Raw genomic sequence first — 18,552 nt, 5'->3', positions numbered from 1 at the left:
AGTTTCTTTCTCTTTTTCTGTTGGAAAGACACAAGGTGGCACTTACAGGCATTTACTCCTCTCAGTTTTTACAGGTCTTATCTCAAGCTCTTTAAGCAGGATCTCTGTAGGGCTCCATTCTGTCAGAAATTGGTGTTGATGAGGCTGGTAGGAGTCAGCGGCTGTGTCGCTGCAAGTAAGCTGACGGCAGACAACTGAATGTTGGTAACACAGGCATTTCAGTATTTCACAACACAGGGTGAAGCCTGGAGGATGGCTGAGACTCAGCTGGCTGAAGCTTAGCACTTCACAAGAGTGAGTGGGACAGTGGGCAGCAGAAAAAGCAGGAGGAGAAATGCAGCCATATTGTCATCTCCTTTGACTCCAAGAAGATGTCTAAGACCTGGTATTAAGATTTGCTTTTAGGCTCTCCACTGATTGGTGATCCTATAACAAAGCTCCAGACACTTTGGTACCATTTGAAGCTACTGTAAGGTTGTGGCTCTTCTTTTTAGATAATATACACTTTTACTATTTCAAAATAAACTTATCACTGTGCTCTTCCTACAAAAGCATATAATCTAAAAGATTTCAGAAATGGATGCTGATACACACAACTATCATCATCTCTGACTGGGAGGTGTGAAAGACGCAGATCTGAGTAATTAGCCATCTTCATGGGCTGCTACTGACCTTAGAATGGGACATATGTTACCAGCACACTGCTTTTTTTTTTTTGAGGAAAAAAACCAAAACAAACAAACAAAACAACAAAAGAAGAAAAAAAGAATAGCGTTAGAATGTTAACATTTAATTTCCTGCTCTAAATTGACTTAGATTTAGCAACAACTTACAGATACCTTTTTGACACCTTCTGGAGAAAGCTGATAAGGAAGCTTCCCAGATAATGAAAAAGGCATATGGTGGTTACTTAGCTGGCAGAGTGCCCAAGGAACAGACATCCTCAACACTACTGTAGTTTAATTATACTTACAGTATAATTAAGTTAGGGCAACCAAGAGTTTTATTGTCTTAACCATATATGAATAAACAAACATAACGTGATTTTTCTCAACTATGAAGAAAAAAAAAAAGAAATTGGAGGAGATAAAGACACAAGACATGAAGCTCTTTTTGGTATCATCCAAGAGAAAGACAAACTTGCCTCCCTGCTGCCCTCGTGCTCTTGCAAGCAATTTCTGTAAGTCTTTCAACACTAGTTTGCAAATCAATTGAGCTGGCTCAATGTTTTCCTTAATTCCTTTAGTAGACAAGTTCTTATTCAGAGAGCAGGAGTTAGCAAGGGTTCACTTGTCTAAGTGTTGAGCAATCTCATTCTTCATGAGTCTTCCCTGTGGAAACTATATTGGGTTTCTCAGACCTTGTCTTTAAAATCTTAGGAATGACACGTCAGTACACATGCTTGCTAGTTTTGCTTTATCGTACTTCTACTCCTTCTCTTCTTCCACTAAAACATGTAGCAGTACTGTTACATCACTCTGGTCTGAGTCACAGAAATCTCCCGCTTCTGTCATTAAGCTGTCCCGGCGGAACTTGACCTACCAGGCTCTTCAAATTATGTCACCCTTTCCATTGACCCCTGATTCCTCACACAAGGTCACACATTTGTCACTTACAAACCAACATGAATAGTGCGGGGTCCAGAAGGTGTTACAGCCAAAGTAGTAGACCTATCCTCAGGAATTTTTGATTGAGCTGGCACGGAGTAAAGGCATGTTATTTGATACATTCTGATTGCTAGGATTAGTCACAGTTTCACTAAACAGTGAGTGTGTCATTAGAAATAGTCTAGTTCTGGGTTTAGTATGGGAAATAAAGACAATATTGAAGTTCAAAAAAGAGGAAATTTTTTTCCAGTTTTGAAGGGTTTGCCCCAAAATTCTAAGAAATAATCCAATAACTTTTTTCTTTTCAAATTAAAACTGTAATTTTTTTTATAAAAAGCTGATCTCCACAAGTAAGGTGCTCAGCTGATACTGATTCATATGGCTGTGAGATAAACAGCTGAGATATTCCAACTGATGGTGCCTTCAATCTATTTTTATTTCTTGAGACAATAAACTCTTCTGATAAAATTGGCACAATTCTGACACCAGTCTGAAAGTGGATTTAACATTCCACCAGATCAAGCAACGCCCAGCATTTTATAGCTACATGACTGGTTCAGGGAGAACATCCAACACTACTTTTGTTGCACTTATGTTCATATCTTGTCTAGGGAAGTGAAACATTTTAAAATAACCACCACAGATTTTCAGTCAATATATGAGGGAATTTCAGAAACGAAGCTGATTCCCACCTATTTTCATGTAGATATAGACAGCAGATGACTCACTGTTAAGGCAGCACTATGGAAAAGAGACCCTGCATTAACAATATGCATGCATGTTTTCCAATTAAAGGTACATTCTACCTTGGAAGGAAGAACTATGTTAAGACAGCAATTTTTAAATCTGCAAGCTATCAAAGTAGCTTTTACTGTGTCACTTCCATTTAAGATGACTCCTTGCAGCTAGATAGATTTTGAGAAGCAAAACCCACAAAGTGAAGGTAGCATATAAAACTGAAGACAGTAACATTCTTCAGGAATGTTAGGCTTTCTACTAGCAGTTTCTATATATGTACTTTTTAAAAGTCTTTTGGGCTAGAATTAAGTGCTTGTGATAGGTGCTGGGTCATGACATTTAAGAATCCATAAAAAGGACTTGCGAAACAAAGCGAAAATCCCAAACAAGGACAGTTTATTGAAATGCAAGCTTTTTCTGTTAACAGTCATGCTATGATGCAGAAGGATGTGTTTGGAAATAAAAAAGACAGTTTATCTTTTGTGTCTATGCCATTGGCTCCCAGCCCAAGATGGCCGTGAGAAGCGAAGATGGCCAAGAAGAGTGACAGGGCCTTTTGTGCTACGGATACAGTGGTCCACAAGCTAATGGATGGGAGGCAACAAAACCATACAAAGATGTCTCAAAGTACTAAGCAAATAGTAATAATTCTGGGCCAGTATCAGCCTGGTCCTGATTCAATCTGGCAACACAGAAATGAAAATGAGTAGATTGTGTTTCCATCCCCTCTAGCTATGCTACTTGGAGTCAATGCTAAATATAAAGATAACAAACTGAGCACTAGCCCCATCTTTCTGTGCTAAGAGGGGAGAGAGGGAGCGGTGCTGATGTTTTCACACTGCCTCCCTTGTCAAAGACGTGTGTTGATGTCACCTGTCACTGAAATAAACTTTTTGACCCATGAACCTTGTGGCATGTCAAAGCACAGATCAGCAAAATATGCATCTTGGCTGCACAGCGCATATTTCAGCTCCAGAGCTAATCACAAATGTGGCAACGTAGCACGGCACTGAATGCATAGCAGCAGCTTAAATTCAAAGACGTGCTCACAAGAAGAAAAGATGTGTCTGTCCTGAAACTCTGTCCTGACCTCACACTTTTTTTTTTTACACAACTAATCACCATTTTCTGTGCAGAGTTGAGAAGTAAAGTGGAGTTTGGTTCATTGGCAGCAGGAGAAAGGATACAGAAGAATTAAAGACAGCAGCTAAGCAGCAAAATGATGACAGCCTGGAAGAAAAGGGAAAGGTGAGTAATATTTGTCAGACAGAAGCCAGGGATATGGGAGCTGGGCAGGGCTACACGTGGTCCACTCACAACATCATAGGATGCTGCAGGACACATCGCCACTAGTTTCTTACCTGACATGCAGGTAGAGGAAGATGAAGTCATGTGAAATGTGGGGCTGGGCAGCTGTTTCTCCCTAGAAGCAATTCCTGCACCAAATGATGCTAATAAGGAAGGTATTCTCACCCTGTTCCTGATAAGTCCATCTCTGAGATGGTGGCTTTCACAGTGGGACCATTCCATGCTGTAAACCAATCAGAGCAAGATGTTATTGTAAACCTGGGAGTTTAGAGTAATTGGTACTGACTGGTTTGATTTCTTTGCCTTCCCTGTTTTGCTCTGGTTTAAATGTACTATGGATTGGTTCCTGAAAGGGATGGCACAAACAAATGCTGTTCTAGAAATGAACGTCTCTGGTATTTCTAAGAATTAAAGATCTCAAGACAGTTTGTAAATTCATCCTAATGCTTGGGCCAAATTCTGCTACATTACTTGGCCACGTTTCCTCTATCACTTCAACTGGACAGAGCCCATTCCTTGTCAGACTGCACCCTTCTGCAATGAAGCTGTAATTTGCTAAACAGCTGCAGCATCGCAACTGGATTAATCCAGGATAATCCAGTAATCATCTTCAATTACAGCACAAACATTAATCAGTCAATCACCGCCCTCTAGAGGTGACCACACTGCGGGTAGAGCCGTTTTGGTTTGCTGCAAATGATTATCTGACAGACCGAGCACTTCTGTATGCAGCAGGAGGACCGTATTTGCTGAGTAGAGTAGATCCATGCACCCTTACAGGAACAAATTACTGAGTACTGATTGTCATCTCCTTGATTATTCCTTCTCTCTCTTGCCTGGGAGGTCAACCAACTTACAGCATTTTGCATTCATGCATTTCGCAGTCACAGTACTGCAGAGGAGTGAAACACTTAGATAAGGAGGTATCAATATGACACAGTTATAATAAAAAAAGCAAAAATAACCCCCAGACTAAACTCTCTTTTGTTACAGCTTATTTTTCTCAACCAATGTGCATAAACTAAACCAGTGGCACAACTGCACGAATTGATTTTGTGCCCAACCTGGATGTGTTGGTGTGACAAAAGCAGCAAGCCTTTATATATAAACACAACCACGCACTCTCATTTCTTTTCCTTGACTGAAATAGCCAAGAAGTTTTAAAGGGAAGAATATGAAGAGTGATGAATAGCAAGTAACCCACCATAAAATCAAGTGATGAATATACTGTTTCTGGTGTGCAAATACCTTGTTTGAATAGGTGAGTATTTATTTAAGGAGAAACTGTTCTGTGCAGAGACTTAACACAAGATCGTAGAGGCAGGAATAGCTCATGGCCAGGTTTCCCCAGACATATCCTCTTTTTTCCAGCTGGAAATTCTGTCTAGGTGGAATTCAGCAATTTTTCACATTTTCTTCTGGCAGGCTGGCCGGATGTGCTGGCTTGCCTGCATGTGGAGGGATTCTCCAGGTATCCACACATATGCACAGACCATCTGCGCATCTGCAGCCCCATACCTGAACATAGATATCTGTTGGCAACATTTAATCAAAAAAGAGCAGATGTCCAGGATCCCAGTAACATTTAATTACAAACATTACCCTGGGATTCAGGAGAGCTGTGTTCTGTTACAGAATCATAGCATTGTGGAGGTTGGAAGGGACCTCTACAGATTGCCTAGTTCAACACCCATGCTCAAAGCAGGGTCAACTAAAGCAACTTGGTCAGCACTGTGTACAGCTGAGTTTTGAATACCTCCAAGGATGGAGGCTCCACAACCTCTGGGCAACCTGATCATTGTTCAGCCATTGCCACAGTAAAAAAGAGAAATTTCTAATGTTTAAATGAAATTTCCTATATTCAGTTTGTGTCTACTGCCTCTTGTACTTTTACCGGGCACCACTGAAAAGAGTCTGGCTACGTCTTCTTTACTCCCCCATCAGGTATTTATATGCATTGATAAGATGACCCCTGCTATATAATGCAAGCTCTCTCACTCTCTGCTCATATATGTCAGATGCTCCAAGATATGGATGTTCCGGTATGTCCACACCTCTCTCGTACTGGGAGGCCCCCACTCCAGGTGTGTGCGCACACTAACACAGTCTGGGGTGCCATTGGCCTTCTTTGCTGCAAAGGGCACTACTGGCTCATGGTCAACTCATCCACCAGGACCCTCAGGTCTTTACTAAAAGATGCTTTCCAGATGTTCAGCCCTCAGCCTGTGTAGGCACGTGGGGTTAGTCTCAGCTTCCCTTCTGCCTTGACGAGATGACCTTGGATGTAGTTCTCTGGGTCTTACTGTCCACAGTGTTGATGCTACTGGCCTCCTTTGTAAAGACTTTTCAAACTTTTTGTCTGAGGTAGGTGTCATTTTCATTTGTCCTTCATAGGTAACTATCTTATCATCCTCTGCCAATGTGTGGCTGCTCATATCAACGACAATATTCGCTTCCATGTGGGATTTTATAGCAGTGACTTGTCTAGTCACTGCTGCCCAGGTGCTTCAGACTTTATTTAATTCACCTTCTCCTCTGCAGTGTCATTTCTCTAGGAGCTTACACACACATATGCACACATTATTCTCCTATACTACAGATCTAGAAACTGAGACAGAATACTGAGCACTGTATAGTATCCTATGATCAGGAGCTATAAAGTCCTGTTCAGAAAATTATGACATGGAAAATGCCCTTTCATCTTTGAAAAGATGATTTGAAAAATCATCTTTTTTACCTCTGTGGCTGCTGTATCCTATCTTAGCCAAGAAGCCAGGGAGAACCCCTGATTTTGTTCCCATAGGGAGTGCAGGGCAGTGAACATTATCCAGTCCTTTCTACATGGAACTGAACAATTTGTTCTTGATTAAAGCTGAGAGACTGCCAGTGTCTGAAAATTCAAGGTCCCAACATTGCCTGCTTATTCTTACTGTGTGTTTCCTTGTCCTTCTCTGCATCAGCCAGCCACATGGCCAGATCCTTCTCCTCTGCAAGCCAAGATTTGTCTTTCACAAGGATCTCTGCTCTGAAGCAAACTGGATTATTTCGTGGGTTTTTGTATCCCATTTGAAGTTATAGTGTCCAAGCACTTTGGAAATAAACAATGATTCATATATTTTCACAACACCTTTAGGGGCAAAGAAGTATAATTATCCCCTGCCAAATTTCAAAGCCTAGCTCTAAAAGTGCAGGTTTGTCACAGCTTTGCAACATAACTCTTTCCCTAGTCGTATGCAGCAGAAAGCAGGCTTGAACCATGTGCAGCATTAAGTCACTATAACTATAGGCATTGCTGCTGGCATACTAATGAAGCTGTATAAATCATTATTGATTCATGTGAGCAATGTAATCCTCTGGGCTTCAGTTACTCACACCAAGCTGGGCTATGTCCAAAATCCACACACTGCCCTCCCTGAGCCATGGCTGCTCTACGGAGCCTATTCAGTGTCTCTCCCTACCTGTCCCCTTGTCCTCACCTCTGAAGAGGGCCCTCTACATCTACAGAAGGACCTTAGAAGAAAGGGCAAAACCACCTTCCTTCCTCTTGGCTGGCCCATTTATCCCAGGTGCAAATCAACTGGATCACGTGTGGGAGGAGGTTGGCCCTTTACCTCCGTAAGGGCAGACATACTGGATTTATGCTTACTTTACAATTAGACTTGGAACCCAGGAGCAAGAACATAATATAGTTTCTTATGTAACCATATATTTATTTTGGTTACGTGCGGCTTCAAGACAAATCTAAAATGGTGCTGGACCGTGCTGCTGCCCTCAAAAGAAGTTTGTCAGCAGAGTAACAATAATGTTCTGCTTCTGAAAATGATGTGCTGGGCTTTATGGTCAGCTTTTAGGTTTGAATGCTTTTTTTCCACTTTGATATTTGAGCCCTCCCCTCAAAGCAAATCCTTCGAGTGTGTACATGGCTCTCCAAGCAATGGTCACGGGAGGACATAGACAAGCGCAAAAAAAAAGATGCTGACGGCATCTGAAAATGATTTGCAATCTCTTAGCCGCATGAGCTCAGTCGCATTAACATAGTGATTTAAATACCGTGGATGGCTTTTCTGATGTTCTTTTAGAAATTTCTTATTGGAATTATTAGGCATCCAAAATATATTTAAAACCAACCAACCAGTGGAATGAAACAGAGCAGATAATACTGACTAAGCAGTCCAAGCCCTATCTTGCAGTCCCAAATCAAGCACATTGCCACCAAGAACACAACTCTAGTGATCAGAAGGGAGAGGATCTGGAATTGGGCTACTGAAATGCATCGTGTCAAAGTTGGCACATCGCATCACAAGAGGATCCTTCATGGGTCTGAAGCATCTACACTCCCCACAGCCCAGCCTTGCCATAGCAAAGCCTTGTTGTCGTTTGGGAAAAAATGCCACTGTGAGGTTTTCAGTGCCTTGCAGATCAGATGTGCTTAAGATAAACATGGCAGGAGTGACTTTTTTTTTTGTAAATACAGTAATAAAATTACAAATAATAATAGTACGTGACAAATAAGGAGCACTTTGAACACACAAAAAAAGAGGTGGACTACTAAGGCTGCTACTAGAAAAGGAACAGACCCTGCACACTTCCATGGATACTTTGTCTGTGCTGACCCAGTGGGGCAGAAACCCCGCCCTCAGTGGTGCCATGCCATGGCTCCGTAGGGCTGGGGGATGCCAGGCTGCTGAGAAGAACGGGACTGGTTGCACACAGACATTACTGGGCACATAGTGATGCCACTGGTGTAAGTCCTGCTCCTACAAAATGCTCAGAGACCTCCAATGCTGTCAGGAGAAGGGAGTGCACATTGGGAGATTAATTTGGTTTGCACTAGACCAAATAGAGACACAACAACTGGAAAACACAGATGCCTTCCCATCCCGGACACAGGATTGGCTTCTATTCAGCCAGGTGGAATAACTGCTCTCAATTCAATAGCCCTGATAGCAGAGAGTGCTGTCGTTGTACTGAAGTCAGTGGAGCTATCTGTGATTTACACCAGTCCAAACAAAACCAAAGCCTGGCTGCATAGACTGAATGGAGAGAAAAATCAGACTCTTCTTCAAGACATTTATTACACACTACCACTGCCTGAAGCACCTCAATCCTGACCTTCTTCCATCCCTTTTTTCCACCTGGTCCTGTAAGTTCCTCAGTCCAAAGGCTGTCTATTATTCAGTGATTTTTTTTCCCCCTCCTCTCCATCTGAAGCAGGCCCCTTACTCTGCTGCCACACAAATAACTCAATGTGCACAGCATCGCCCTCAGGGAGCAGCATCTGACACTGAATTGCAAACCTCTCCCTTTGCCTGTTATCTGCACAGGCTCTTGAGGTTTCAGGCAGCTGGGCACACCAATCAGAGACTCTCCAGGTTGTTTTCTGGGGGCTATGGGAAATACTCAGTGTCAGAAAAAGGAGTTTAAACTAAGCGTACAGCCACATGGTTAGAAAGCAGAGACCTCAGCCCGGAGCTGACAGTGACTGATGACTGTAGGTGCTGCGAGTACTCACTGCTCCTCCTCATGTTACCCAAATGTCAGGGTTTTAAAGTGATGTTATTAAAGCACCACAGGAGTGCAAAGATCTGTGTAAACTGAGAGGATAATCACCATGCAAGTGGAGCACAAGCTGTTTGACTGTGTTGAAATTATGTTATTTGGTATCCCTCTAATTTGTCACATGACTTGATACACTAAAAAACCCCCATATCATGTTTTTATGCTCTGGGTCCATGACAATTGTTTTTCCTGCAGCAGACAATGATTTGTAAAGTGACTTTTCTTATTCCCAAACCACCCAAAACTTAGCAAATTGGTTTCCAAGAATTAGAGGTGGTTTAGAAATAACCTTGGCTCGGGGACTGGCTCTGTTATGGGGCTTTTGCTGCCATGACAGCTAGCTAGGGAAGCTAGTTATTTCTAAATTACTCTATTTTTACATTAATATTTCTTTTAGAGCAAAACAGCAGTAGAAGCAGTATTATTTCTGTTGCTTGCCCTGAAACAGGAATGGTGCCTAGGAACCACAACTTTATATCATCCAATCGTAGGCATCCCTAGTCATTTGTTGTGGTTTAAACCAGGACACCAAGTGATATCCAAAACCAGGACATCATTTCATATGGAAGTATATCCACTGCTTCCTCAATTCCAAGCCCTGGTCTCACTGTGGGGGTGCAAACAGCAACCCCTTTTCTCCTCTGTGCTAGGAACTGACAGCAGAAATATATCACACTTTACAACAGACAGCCTTGCATGGCCAACACCCTACAGTTCAATATCATAGAATCGTAGGATGGTTTGGGTTGGAAGGGACCTTAAAGATCATCTAGTTCCAACCCCTCTGCCATGGGCAGAGGAAAGGGGAGAACCTGTCTCTGGGTGGGCTCAAACCACCAACCTTTACAGTTAAGAGCCAAAGGTGATAACAGATTGTGTCACAGAGATGCCCTAGTTATAAATATCTTAGTAATAAAAATAATTTTCCTTCCTAAAATAAAATTACTTTCCTAAAAGGATTGTTTCCAAGTAGCAGAGATATCACATCGTCCAAGGTGGCCTTTTTCACATTAACAATGTTTCAAAAAGATAGGGCTAGGAGTTCTCATTTCCCAGGAACCCATCATCTGGCTATGAAATGGTGATCCCTGCTGCTCACCATAGCTTGGAGCTAGATTTGTATCCACGATGCAGAATTTCAAATTGCAGTACTTGACTCACATATCTAAACTGGGAGCACTGATACTCAAAACCACAGGTGTTCAAGCTCAGAGGGGTTGAAGAGCATCTTTGTGTGAAGCTCTACAATACACATCGATCCAGACCTGTCCTGTCCCTGTCCAGTTCTGTTTTGAAGGGTACAGAAACCCTGACCAAAACCAACTGAAGTAAGGTCCTCTCAGCCACTATCATGGTCCCTTTGCTCCTCTTTTTACCTCTTGGCTGCTCATTGCCTCCTACAATCAGGGCTTGATTTTGAAGCACACTAGAGATGGCAGCAACTGAGAAAGCAGGGAGATGCTACCTGTCCTATACTAATACAGGGCGTGACATTGCACTACACATTAAACACTTCCTCGTCTGCAAACAGACCAGTTTAGACTGACAGCTGTGACACCTCTGGATTAAGGATTAGACCCGACATTATCAAAGCTCTTGTTCCAGTAGCAAGGATGCAAATTTGGTGTCTTCTGAGTGCTGAAGACCCAAGCACTAATGTGCCTTGGCCCTTTCACTGGGCTCTTCACAATGTGCAATGGTAAGGTTTTCAGAGAAATTGCATGGCTTACTTAAAAATTTTAAAATATTTATCATAAAAAGAGGAATCCAACAGTTTACTGGGGGGGAGCAAGAAGAGGGGAAGGGAAAAGGTAAACAAGTCAGGAGAGGCACAAGACCAAACTGTATTCCAAGCACACACAGTGGAAAAAGAAAGCCAGTGCCAGCAGCCTGATAATGCAAATTCTCTTCCTATGCACCGACCTCTTCTGAGAAAAGGAAAGAATTTAAAGGAGCATAAATGATAACTGTACACATGCTGGAAGCAAACCTAAAAGTGCTGCCAGGAAAAATCACCCTTCTCGTCAGTGAGCCATTAACACATTCCCTTCCCCTTTGCCTGGGCAGCAGAGCTCACACCTACAGAGGGAGGGGAAGAGAGGGAACGCTTCTTGCCTGCAATGCACAGTCAGTCCTCAGCACAGCAGAAAGATGGATGTTAAATCTGAGCGGCAAACATGGATTACAGGACTGGCAGGATGGATGCACATACTGGAAAAAGCCACTGTAACACACTGAACATTGGCACCCAGGCAGGCACAGTGGCTTTCTGGAGAGTGTGTGAACAGAGCATTGCATCTGCAGGAGTTCCCAGCATACAAGGTGCAGGTCACTTGCTCCTTCCACTCCCACAATGAACAACAAGCACTGCTTTAGGTACTGCCCTCCTAAAGGCTGGGAACTAAGGAAATTGTCCTAAATGCTTTCTCAAAAATCACAAACTTCACCCCTTTTGCATGCTCCAGATGGCTGTAGTAGCAACAACAAATTCACCAAAATACTGGCAGCTAGATCCATAGATAACGTAAAACCCTACACAGATTATTTTCCCTTGTTCTTCATACAGCTATGTCTCCACACACATACTCTGCATTATACTTCTTTCATGCTGTTCAATATCTCCCCTTAGCCCCCATGAAATGGAAGTCATGTTCATTTTGCAAACCCACTTTATACCAGTTTTGTTTAGACACTTTTTCTGGTCAGTTTACACACTGATTAGGTCTGATTTGCACAGATAAACAAGATTGCAAAATCCATCCCCAAAATTTCCAGTGGAGGATATTCTTGCCTACCCCAACTTTGTATTTGGCCCATTTGCCATAGTCGTTGTAGGGTTGAGTTAGTGTCAGTATTATGAGCAATGAACTAAACGTTCTTTAGTGCTGATGAAAATCCCAAGAAATTCACTAAAATCAATGGAGATATTCCAGATGAGGGAGGTGTATGGCTCAACAAAAATAATGGAACAAAAAACACCTACAGATGCAGGAGATGTTGTCCAGATGGTTGAGCTAGCCTGGTGTCTGTCATGAACACATCCCGTAACACCCATGCAAAAACCTTTTGCACAGCGGCTTTACCCCATGACACTTATCTCCCTGTCACTGGCCCAAAACTGCTGACTTTGTTGGCTCATGTTGACTTTCACTGGATGAAAGCTTAACCACTGATATTACCTAGAAAACCTCTCTGGGGGGATGTTCAGCAGGGGTACCCTGAGTACCATGGCTAGTGACCTCTGGAGCAAACCCCACCAGCAGGGTCAGAGGGCCGACTGCAGAGGGGAGGCTCTGGGCAGGAAAACTGGGGCTGATCCCGCTGCACTGGGACAGGGTGAATGACACACAAGCACACATAAGTACAGGGTGAAGGACGAACTAGCAAAATAAGTAAAAGGTTTCTTTTATCTCACAGTATTCTTTTGGTGTTACAGCTTCTCTGTCCTCAGTAGTGTTTACTTTGGCGTAACTGAAATGAAGATGTGGTCCAGGAGAATTAGAGGATTCTGAGACCAGCTGAAATCAGAGGAAACACCGCTTTGCTCCACCAGCTTAAGCAAGTTTCCAGTGGGGCAAGTAAGCACAAATACCCTGAAAGCAGAAAAAAAATCACTGTACAGAGCTGCACAGATTTTTCACAATGACTTTAAATCAACTAAACTTTCCAGCAGCTGAGAATTTGGCCAATAACCTTGGCTGGAGCTGAGTTGCTCTATGTCAGGCTGGGATCCTGCCTTACAAATCCTCCACAAGTCCTGAACAGAGTGCTGGGCCCACCTGCGCTGAGTGTGACAGGTAAGCTGCTGATGGGATGGAGTCTGAAGTCAAGCCAATAGCTCCAAACAGAAAACTGGCTGCAGCTGCAGAAGAAAGTTTACACAGAACTGAGCATTTAACCATCAGCCCTCCTTGGACAAGTGCACCTGGACTAGAGAGGTTAGCTGGTGGGCTCTCACATTTCCTCAGGGAACAAACATCCACATTTAATGTGCACACTTTGTTCAGATTTGTCTATCAGAACATTAATCCAGCACAACAGAAAAATGAAAAGCCCAAGTCACCAGCCGTGGGGCTGCTGAAACCAGGCCCTTTAGCTACTTCAGGGAGTTTACTAGGTGTGTATAAATAAACATAGAAGACTCCAATACTGCAGCAGTTTAACAAAGTGCTAGAATCCCTTATGAAATGTTTATGAGGTGAAAATAAGTAAGCAACCTCTGCAAAACCAACTGACATTTTTCAATTTATGAGGCTTCCCATCTCGCAACGTCTATTATTTTACATGAAGATTTTAATTTAAAAACTGCCTTTCTGAGCTGTGCTGAGATGGGAAGACTGCTGGGATTCTGGGCTGACATCCCAGGAACCGCAGTAGATTGCCTGGTATTCACAGTCGAGTTTTCTAATAAGGCGGTGCACATTTCCAAAATGTCACTGCACAAGTGGCCATTGGTGAAGTTATTTTAAGGCAGTGGTTCAGGAAGGCACTTAGACTTGTTGTGCCTGTTTCTGAATTGACAGACATGCATTCCTTGAACTTTCTTAAGACCCTGCTGTGAAGAGAGACTTTAATAGCAAAGACAGCTCCAGGATCGCTTACTGGAAGAGATTTTTATCACTTGATTTTCTCCTCTTTGTACTGGTGTCAATTAAAAAAAAAAAAAAAAAATTATTGAAATTCAAGGAGTTAGTCCTGGATAAGAGCAAACTGAAGCCTGAATTAAGTCATATAAAGCAGGATCTGCCTTACAGCAGTGGTATTTTCCACTGATAATCTGCACTAGTATAAAAGGGAAACTAGAGGGCAACAACCAGGTGTACCACGCCTATCTGTGAAAGCTCCTTCATCTCCCTTTCAAACATCACATACTCAGGGATAGCTTTGAGGTAGATTATTACAAGTGCAGCCAGCCAGGCTGGTAGGTGTCATGTTTATACTGTTAGGCAGTGATCTGAAAGACATTTCTGAATAATCTCTTCTGATCCTTCCTCTTCCTCTTACTTCCAGGCTCTGAAAGGCATATACTTTCATTCCACCATCCCTCAGCTTCTCTCTCTGGGAATCTGACTCATTTCCTTGGTTTTTGTATTCATTTCTCTTCCCTGAGCACTTTTAAAGTCAGAATTAATGCTCCTGGAAGCTGCTACTGTGGAGGATTGCTTTCTTTTTCCCTACAAGAGCTGTGCAAGATCCTTCACACACTGCTGCTAAATCTTTGACAAAAACGCTCATGAAGGTTAAAATGTTTCTGTTCCTCATGCGTGAGGTAGAAAATCTGAAGAAACTCCTTTTATCCCCACATCTCTGGCTAAATAGTCAGTCACACTGCTGCTGTCTGCACTTCTTTATGCCCAAATGGATAGCAATGCTGAGCAACCCAGAGCAGAAATGAGAATGGTATGTTCTTGGTCACACATAGCTTTGTGATTCTGGAGGGCAGCTAAAGCCCCAGGTGTAAGGAAAGCATCACCCAGGTCCTGAAGTTTGCAGGCAGAAGTCACAAGCATTGGGGCATGGAAGAAAGCAAAATATCCTAATAGTCATAACCAAGGGATGTTCAGAGTGTATTGCAGTGCAAAGGCAAAAAACAACCAAACAAAAAATGTGTCTCAAGGGAACACGTCCACAGCCTTCCCTGGCAGAAGGTTAATTCACTTTGGACAGTTATGTAAGCATGCTCTGAACCTGGGCTGTTGGTGTTTCAAATGAGACTGCTGCCTCTCCTGAACCTCCACCTGAGTGTCAGCAGTGACACCCCACCTCCTACACACGGGTGGTTGTGCAAGGAACATGCATGGTGCCAGCGTGGACCTGGCTGTCAGCAACATTATAGTCCCTGCAAAAAAGTTTTCTTGGGCTCCAGAGGGCTCTACAAAGAAAGACTAATCTGAGACTCATATTACTAAGCAACTTAAGAGAACAGAGCTTAGAACATTGCCCAGCAAAGATCCTGTGCGTGTTGGTACGTCACGAGTAACTACCGAGACAAGGCTGAGGAATTTCTTTCTCACAACTAAATCTTCTCCAGTTATTTCTACTGGCTATTTTGTGCATTACTACAGTATTTCAGAACCTTGTCATTGAATTGATACCCCACTAAGTTGGACCCCTCGGAAATTAGTCACAGTTTTCCCCATCCTGAATGAGATACAGTTAAATCTGCAAAACTCTGCAAGTCTCCTATTTGTCCAACCTTCCTATAACTTAATATGTTAAATTTTAATACTGAACCTTGAGTTATCTGCTGTTGTCCCTTAAGATATATTGAAAATATTTTTTTTTGTCCATTACTCAGTATTTTATCATTCCTTCCTAACTACTCAACTTCTGTAAGAACATTTTGTGACTGACTTTGTCATAGGACTAAGGGTGCTGTAAACAAATCAGATCAGCTAAGCCTCCCTTAATTATTGTTTTCTGGCAATTCCCTGTAATTTATGGAAGTTCTATAAAATTTGCTCTGGTGCCTTTCTCATCTGTGTAAGTGTAAACCTCGACTGTCCTCTGCTATGGAAAACAAAAAGTCAGAAACAGTGAAATTGTAGCTTGTTACATGTTCTTCATTCTTGTGGAAATGACTACAGGACACATGTACTTTGGAGAATGAAGACCTATGTCCCACCTACACTCAAATACTACGTGTGCACAGTTGCAATTGGTATTGAAAGGACGCAGCAGCAGCAGAGGAGCAGAATTCCTTCAGGATGTCCCTCACACCCCCTGCTGTGCCTTGCCACCATACACATTTATTCTTGGGTAATTTATACTCTACTTTTTTTATCCCATGTAAAATGAGCTTCCTGTCTTCCCTTATCCCCATTTCTACTGCATGTTAGTGAAATTTGCTTTTTTTCTAGTCTCCCAAGAAATTTAACAGAAAGAGACCGGAAAATGGACAGCAAAATTAACACACTGAAAGGCAAAACAATAGCTGCAGGAACTGTGTAAAGGGAGATATTAGTAGAAAAAGAACAAAAATAGTCCTAACTGAAATCTCCTACTTCTGTTATTATTCTTTTTCTTTTATGTTGGAGAAAAATTATCATCTGAAGGAACAATGCCTCCTGGCACACTTCAAAATTCCCTCTTACTGGCAGGCTAGGATTGAAATGTCCCAGTGAAAGCTGTTAAGAGGTGACAGCTGCCTCTTAGGAACTTCTGAGAATCACATCTCTAACAAAGATATCCACTACCTTTACAGATGGAAAGGTTACACTGACTCAGCAAAGGAGCTATTATCCTGGAACAGATTTAACAAAGGATTGGAGAAAAGGTGGCTCGGGAGCCCCCAGTTCCCATTGCTGGGGCAGAAGGTGCTTTACCTCGTGGCAAGATGGTGGATGTGCTGTCATACAGTCCCTTCTCCTCCATCCAGGTGTTGCTACATCTGCCTGACAATCCTACACAGGCAAGCCAAGTGCCACAGAAGCCACTGGGACCCTTTCATGAAGAACTATCTTGAAAAAGGAATTTCTGATCTGTGAGCAATTCCAACATTTTGAAAGTTGTTTTTCTTTCAAATATAAATGAGAAGCCAAAATTCCATGGGCTGTGTGGAACAGATCTCCTGGAGAGGAACAGGGGAAAGGAATGGAGAAGATTAAGAAACTTTATTTTGAAATAAAAAAATAAAAAAGATCCTACTAATACTTTTTTGATTAACTTTGCCACTTATTAACTTTAGTGGGGACCAAATCAGACCCCAGAGAAGACCTACAAAGTTGGCAGCTCACTGGGAATCTGGAAGGGATATATGAAAAAGAAGGAAAAAATTAATGATCAGTCAAGCTTGATAGTCAGAAGCACACTGATAAACAGGTTATTTTCAAACTGGTCATACACTTCAAACAATTAATGCATATTCAATATTTACAGACAGCTATACAACTCCTCAAGAGGTCCAGTGAAGCATTTAAGTATGGTTTTCAATTTCAGAACATGTATCCCCACTGAAAATATTTACTCAAGCATGTACAGTTAGACATTCATTTAATTTCTTTCCTGGACTAGTTCTGATTCATTCTTAACCCAGGAACATTATTCTTACATCTGATACAACACCCTACTGATTTCTAAAAAAGTCTCACTTTCAATTCAGTCAGCATTAGGTCTGCTATTTAATTCTTTAGCCAAAATCTGTTGATCCTTGGTATCTGAAGTCAGCCCTTTAAAGTTACATAAGTAAAAGGTACTTATCTCTCAGTGAAACAGAACATCTCCAGTTTCCTTAATCATTGCTGTTGAGCATCTGCTGCATTTCCTTTTACATGACCCATGAAATTTTGGAATGCTCATGGGCATAGCAATATACATGTTCCTGACAATACTGACTCCCACTTCCTCTTTTCTATCATATGAAGTGGCTAGAGCTGCTCAAAGAAAACTGTTAACATTTTTAACTTGAGAAAAATAAGCTTTATGCAATGATCTAGAAAAGACAGTCAATAGTTAGAAGACAGTTTGCTACCAATAATCAGGTATTCAAGGTATTAAGGAATGATTATGGAAAATTTCGGATGATGGTGACAAGGTGGAGTGTCTGGCCAGAAAAAGGGCAGATAACATTGAGTATCAATAAGTTTGAAGTGATACACACAGGAGGAAACAATCTTAAATACTTCTAACTTTACCTACATAGCAAAGGGCTCTGAGCTGACTCTTTCTATTCCAAAATGAGAACCAAGACAGGGTTTGGCAGAGGCTGACCTTCAGAATGATTGCTTCCAATATAATAGCTTGGGATCTTCAATTGAAAATGACAGGAAATAGGCTCAAAAACCAGAAAGGACCTCTTTTCAACCAGTATGTATTTAAACAGTGGAACTCCTCACCAAATTATATTCTAGATGTCAAAAGCTTACACAGATTCAAAGACAAAGTCACCAAAGGAAAATCCCTCAAGGACTATTAAGTACAAAATATTGTGTCTGGTTCTGAAATCCCTCAGCCACAAATTGTTGGAGGCTGGGAGAATATTTGAAAGAAGTGTCAAATATGCTTTGAGTACTGGCCACTGTCAGAGTGAGTATCCTGAGCTAGACAGACGGCTGGTCTGACCTGGTATGACTGTTCTTGCACTTTTATATCACATTTTCCTGTTTCCTTGTTCTCAGAAAAGCCTAAAAAAATTCACATAAATGATCATAACATTTACATACAGATACCATATTGTGTCCGACAGACAGAGTTGGCATAGCAAATTTCAACCCGAAGACTTTAAGCTTAGTAAATTTATAAGCAACCAAAGATAGGTAAATGCTAAATGTTTACAACTTTAATAAAAGACAGAGCTATCACCCCTACCTTTAATTCAAATATACAGCACATATCAGCAATT

This window comes from Strix uralensis, chromosome 9 (assembly GCF_047716275.1).
Source record: "Strix uralensis isolate ZFMK-TIS-50842 chromosome 9, bStrUra1, whole genome shotgun sequence".
In the NCBI taxonomy this organism is placed as follows: Eukaryota; Metazoa; Chordata; class Aves; order Strigiformes; family Strigidae; genus Strix; species Strix uralensis.
The sequence above is the reverse complement of the archived record's forward strand: the minus strand, read 5'-3'. Positions refer to the sequence as shown.